A 6,605-nucleotide genomic window follows, 5' to 3' on the forward strand; every position below is an offset into this window, starting at 1 on the left:
TTTGCTTATTTGTCTAGTTTGTTAAGCAAAACAATGTATGCATTTTGTTTGTACTTTGTAGCTTACTTAGTAGCCTAAGTCTGAGACTGTTGAAATCAACAAATATATTAATGCAAAACGCAAGTTATATATTCTACATCTTGTATCCTCAGGCTTACTTCACATCATATTTTGATTGTTACTAAGCCAGTAAACGTTAAATAGCTGTTTGTTAGGGTTGTAATCAACGTGATTGGTTCCAAATAGCGTTTATACAACTCAGAAATGTGCCTGGGATTACTTCCAGTTTTGTTTATGTAGTAAACGACACGACGTTAAATCTATAGGGGCTCAAAATTGCGAAAAAAATATTTTTGCTGTAACTCAAAAACTAAAGCCAATTCGAGAAAACTTAGTGCATTTTCAGAATCAGGGGCCTCGAAATACCTTAAAATGACTCTCACATGTCCTGCCTTTATATAAAAAAAAGTTTTGTTGGCCTGTGAAAATCGATAAACATCGTCAAATGATTCAAGAAACTGAAAGCAGTAGACATTTACTACGTGAAGGGTGCACAAAGAAAATCATTACTGAAATGTGGTAGACTTCGACATTTTGAGAGTAATACATGTGTCAGTGTTCATGGAGTTGCTAATTAAACCACTTTGCTTGCTACAAGTTTGCGTTACTGCCTCTTATTGTGTCCATTAAGATGCTAGAGTGCATTAGAAGATAGCGGGTGAGCAGTTTCAGGGATAAGCGAAAATTCGATATTTTGAAAAAATTCAAACCAGGTGAACCAGGGTCAAACGTTAATATTTTTTTGTGAAATTTGGTGTAGGAGATACATTTACCAAAAGGAACAATATTCGAAACTGACGAAAAATTTAAAAGAAAAAAAATTTTTTTTCGAGATTTTGCGCCAGCCTACTACGCAATCTTGCTTGGTGTACTTTGTCAAACTAACGAAATTCATGTATCTAAAGTAAATATAAGGCAAAGTCCAAATCCAAGTTGTCATATAACATGACAGTTAACATTGTAACATAACAATTTAGACTTGGTCTTACATGTATTTCAAATATAGAAATTTCCAAGCTTTGAATCCGTAGTTGGCTTCTTTCTAGCACCGGTTTGACTGGGCTTACCGTTGTTCTACTACGATATATTGTTTACCCATTATTTTTTTTACCGAAATTAAGACGGCTATTTGTTTTCATTCACCATGATGGCATGATAATGTGCATTGCGGTAGCGTGCAAGACGTCTGTGAATCAGTACAAAATCGATTTATATTTTTACTTCTAATATGTTTGACGATGTTTCCACGTAACTATTATGCTTCCATTTCTACTACCTAATTCTAATGATCTGTAGCGCACCCAGCATGGGGCTAAGGGGGCTCAAGCCCCTCCAAAACCCGCCACCAAAAATAAAGTTTTTGTATGTTTCCCATTTATACCTTTTGCTCACATGTTAGATATGAATAAGACACAACAATACAACAGGATTGAACATTATAACAATATATTTTACATATTTACAAATAGTTTTATCAGTCCAACGTTTTCGGCTTAACTTAAGCCTTCATTAGGAACCTGCAAATATTTATAAAAATGCAATGAGTTTCAACTTCTTGAAGGTAAAATTACATTAGGAAAAGGCAACTACATAAATAACTACAAAAAAATTTGCACCACCGGGAACGTGATACATCAAGTAAATGTTGAGGAGAATGGACGCACCTCCAGCAAATAATTGTTTGTTTAAATTTGGGTTGCAGCGTTTGATTAACACTGTTTCCTGAATTTTGGTGTCAAATTGGGATTTGCCTTTGTGTAAAATTTGAAATGAGTCAGCAGAGAATTTTCGATCTGTGCAAAAAGAACACTCCATGATATGGTCTTTGACGGCACTTTTCTTTAACTCCCTCAAGTTCAGATGCTCCGTACTCTCGTGGTCAAATGTCTGATGGACATACCGATGTACCGTACGTCAATGCGGAATCTCATGGAGATGTAAAACTGTACGACATTTGAGCAGAGAGGCAAAGCGCCTGGGACTTTAGTTGAAATACGAACTAATTTTGAATGTTTTGTAAGTAGGAAAAACGTCCACATCAAATTTACTGTTTACAAAATTAGTGTTTTGTTTCAAACTGTTTTCGTGATGGTTGTTGTTTTCGCACTTATTTGTGTTGGCAAACAAAAAGCTAATTCTATTTTGTCATACATGTCGAAAAAGTCGAGATCTATAGACGATTGCGAGAGTGGACATAAAGATAAAGATGCCGAAGGTGCTAGTAGCATGGCTGTAAGTGCCTTTAAATATTAATCAAAGGAATGGGCATTGGCCAGTGGCGTAGCCGGGGGGGGGGGGGGGGGAGTTTCACTCTTCCCCTTTGGCACACATGTGACGTCACGATATTGAGAATGATGCTTTCAGTCTCTTTATTTCTCTAAAACAAAGTTTGCCTAATTTTAAAACAAAACTGTATTAAAAGAGCGAGTTTTGCCAATACCAAACATTCAAATATCTCAGCCAGGAATTAGCAATAAGAAAACATAGAGACTAAGCTTTATTTCTGAAAACTGCCGAAGAAAACATGATCTTATCCTTTTGCTATCCACCGGACAGCACCATTTTACAGGAATATTCATACCTACATTTTTGTTGAAAACGCTCTCCGAATACATCAATACACCAAGTTCAAAGTAATTTTTTAAAAAAATTTGGGGGAGGCCCCCCAGACCCCCCGCCGCTGGGTGTCGTTTTAGGCGAACACGCCGTCTGGATTTGCCCGCCGCCCCCCCCCCCCTTTCACAATTCCTGGCTAGGCCACTAGCATTGGCCTATTGATCACTCGGCCAACATTTCTGAATTAGCCCCTCCCTAATTTTTTTTCTAGGTACGCTACTGCTACTGATGGAGAAGTGTTAAAAGTAACAAGTTTGATAAAGTGAATGTCTTCTGAGACACCGAGACCTAACCCTGGCACGCCGTCAGCAAGAAGCGGTTGACTTGATCACATCGAAAATTTTGTTTGAGAATTATTAAAATAAAGTTCAACCAGCCTCATGTTTAAAAAGAATATATATTTCGCTACATAATGAGCATCTTCAGTTCTTATTCAAATAGAATCTATTTGAATATGTTCTATTTGAATAAGAACTGAAGATGCTCATTATGTAGCGAAATATATATTCTTTTTAAACATGAGGCTGTTTTAGGGACAGTAGAATATCGGGATGCGCAACTACATCCGCTTTTGGCTTATCCGCAACACTAGAAGGGTTACGATTTTTTCTGATTTACAAAATAATGTACATTTTATAGGTTATATAAGAAGAATGAAGTTGGTTTTAAAGTAATTTAAGGTTTTTAGTTGAAAACAAGCGAGCAACAAAGCGTGAAAAAAATGTCAAATTGGCTATTAACCCTTCTAATGTTGGCGGAACAACGGAGTTGCGCGTCCCGGTATCTACTGTCCCTAGGCTGGTTGAACTTTATTTTAATAATTCTCAAACAAAAAAGTAACAAGTTTATTATTATAGTGAGTGTTCAATTTCTATCAAAAACCTGCTTTTTCAGGCGCATTGTGTTTCTTTTTATGCGTGTCAACTTTGGTGTCATTTCTCTTATAGGCCTACGTCTACCAATCATTTTGCTTGTTGCATACATCGATGCCTTGCGTATGTTGCATGGATTAGCCTACCTCGTTATGCTAGTGCCCGTACTCAGGGCCGGATTAAGGTTTTGATGGACCTGGGGCTATTGGTAATCTGAGGCCTATATTATATTTCATTCCCCTTATTGTACCAATCAGAATTAAAATGAAATAACAAAAATTATACCCGAAGTACAGTATTTACTTATTTAAACACATTCGAATGACATGTTTTCTGGATTTAGACAAAGCAAAGCTGTTAATAACATCATTTTCATCGGTGTCTATTTTTTCCAAAATTTTGTTTTCAATGCAGAGTATAAAGCTAAGGAATGCAATCTTTTCTGGCCCATGGATGAACGCAGTTGATTCTTTACTCTTTTAAGCACTGAAAATGAGCGCTCGCCTGAACAGTTAGAAATCATCAGACAAAGATACATTCTTAGTACAACAGATACGTTAGGAAATGCATACATAAATTCATTTTCATTGATGAATTTAAACATTTGAGTTTTTTTGCTGCAGTTGCTGTTAAAATGGTGTTGTTTTACCAGTGCAGAAAAATGAATCATCTCTTCAGGCAGTGATTCTGCTAAAATCTAGATCATCTGGATAATAGTGAAGCAATGTTTTAGCACTCTCTTCAATTTTACAGTTAGACAGTTAGACATGCTGTTTAATTCCGCTCGAAACGAAAATCTTATTTGAAGGCGATCTTATGCTGCAATTCGGGATTTCATACACAAAATAATTTGGTCAATGATTGGCAAATATGAGTCTATTTTGAATCTGCTCGATGGATCAAGTGATGTGTCTTCAGAACCACCTTCGCTATCCAAGCATACTTTTCTTCTCTTCTTTCTTGAAATTTCTTCAATATAATGATGACAGCCACTTAATACTCTTGCCGTTTCTTCGAATTCTTGAAATCGGGATCTAAATGTTTGAACAAAGTTATGTAGACCCTGAAGCAGATTTGTTGCCTTATTCAAAGCAATTTTGCTATCCTGCAGCGCCCGACTAGTTTTATGAAACCGTTCCATTATGCAAGACCATAACTCAATTAAAATAACGGTTTCAAGCTTTTCCATTGACAAGATAAACCCCTTGGCTGTTTCTTTAGTCTGTGATTGTTCGTCATTGTCATCAGACATTGCTTTCAAGACTTGAAGAACTGCTTGATAACTTTTTCTTAGCGCATGTATAACGTCATATCATGTGCCTCCCAACGTGTGTCAGACGAAGGCTTAATTGTTGGAAAATGAGTTAAGAACCACTGGTTTACACAGTTAGCATTCGTTCTATGATTTTCGTCCCTGATAATAAGCATGTCAGTTGCTCTTATAGTAAGTTGTTATCGGTGGGCCTATTGTTTTGGTGGGCCTAGGGCTGCAGCCCCATCAGCCCCCGCCTTAATCCGGCCCTGCCCGTACTATTCAAACGGAACAAAATATTTTGACCTTTGATGCAGTAGGCTAGCCTATTTCGCAAGCCTAGAAACAACTTTTTATGTAGATGTCAATCTTACAAAAATTGTTACATAAATGATCTTTGCAATTCTGAAGCTCTTGTCAAACCGCCGTATTTCAAATGTGCCATTCGCAGCTTACTCGTTAACAATTCTCTGCAACAGCATTCTGTTCACTGGGTTATTGTGATTATTCTTGAACTGCTTTTTGAACTGTCTTTTTGGATGTATGGTAATTAATATGGACTTATTGGTCTGATGCAAATAAATAATAATAATACAGTTTAGCAGCATAGCTGGTTTGTGGTAAGACTTACCCTGAGACCTACGACATTGAAGAATGAATGAAATTTCACAAAGACAAAACCACAAAATAACTGATTGTTTCAACGTACAAAATGTTTATTGAGATAGTATGTTGAAAAAATTTAGCTTTTGTCTTGCATGATAACCACCATTTGCTATTGCAACCAGCATAAACAGGTTTTTATGTTAACATCAAATCAACGTGATCACTAGGGCGATCTTTTGTAACATAAAAAATTCAAAAAAGTGACTTTGATTTTGCGAAAAAGTAACCAAAAAGTAACTTTATTCAACGGAAACAAGAAAGCGAAAGAAATAACAGCAATTCAACATAAAAAAACACATTTAAATTAGCTTCAATTTGTGCTCAAATTATAGTTGCACATTCCAACTACACTTATGTAATGTTTTACATTCTCTGGCAGAAAGTTTCTGTCAGTCAAACACTTTAGCTGTAGCAGGGAAAACAAGTGGTTAAAAAAAGTTAACACAATTTGTTTCATCAAAAAAATTACTTTATGAGTTTTCGAGAATACACGCGATAGGAACAAGCATGGGCTGGTGCAAACCTAAAATCCGTACCATAGTAGAAGATATATTAAAAGTCTTCGCATTAGGCCTACATAAAATGTAAATTCATCTATACAGGAGCAATGAAAGATAAATAAATAAGGAACTTAGTCAAAAAAGTATGCAAAATAAAGTGACCTAACAAATGAAAAGTAACCTAAAAACACAAAAAGTGACTTTTGGTAACTTTATAACTTCTTAAAAATTGACCCCAGAACCATGAAATTTGGGTTCTATGTACATTTCTTTTGTTAATTGATATAACTAAAAACAAAGTAACTTTAGTGACAAAAAATCCCCCTAGTGATCACATTTTACCTCCACAACCTGGGTTGACACGTTGTCGTGGTGTGGAGGCTTGCGAGCACCGAGGAATTTGTCCGGCAAACCAGGTCATGGAATTTCCATAATTGATTTGACTACAAATGAGCTGCCAGACTAAGATTGCCCAAACCCCGGCATCACGCCAAAGTTTATATATATCACATTGTAGAAGATCCAATGGAAAAAGTCTTTTAAACTAAGTATGGTGTTCTCGTTGCTCAGGCAAACATGCATTACACACTATTACACTACACAGTATTATAAAGAGATACAGTATAGGCTAAAAAAGTT

General features: G+C 36.2%; 1 pseudogene; it reads right to left on the minus strand.

Annotated features, from left to right (window-relative positions):
- Positions 1 to 3,930: 3,930 nt before the first annotated feature.
- Positions 3,931 to 4,868, minus strand: LOC145772385 (zinc finger MYM-type protein 1-like; annotated as a pseudogene).
- Between the last annotated feature and the right edge of the window lie 1,737 nt (positions 4,869 to 6,605).

This window comes from Aplidium turbinatum, chromosome 6 (genome assembly GCF_918807975.1).
Source record: "Aplidium turbinatum chromosome 6, kaAplTurb1.1, whole genome shotgun sequence".
In the NCBI taxonomy this organism is placed as follows: Eukaryota; Metazoa; Chordata; class Ascidiacea; order Aplousobranchia; family Polyclinidae; genus Aplidium; species Aplidium turbinatum.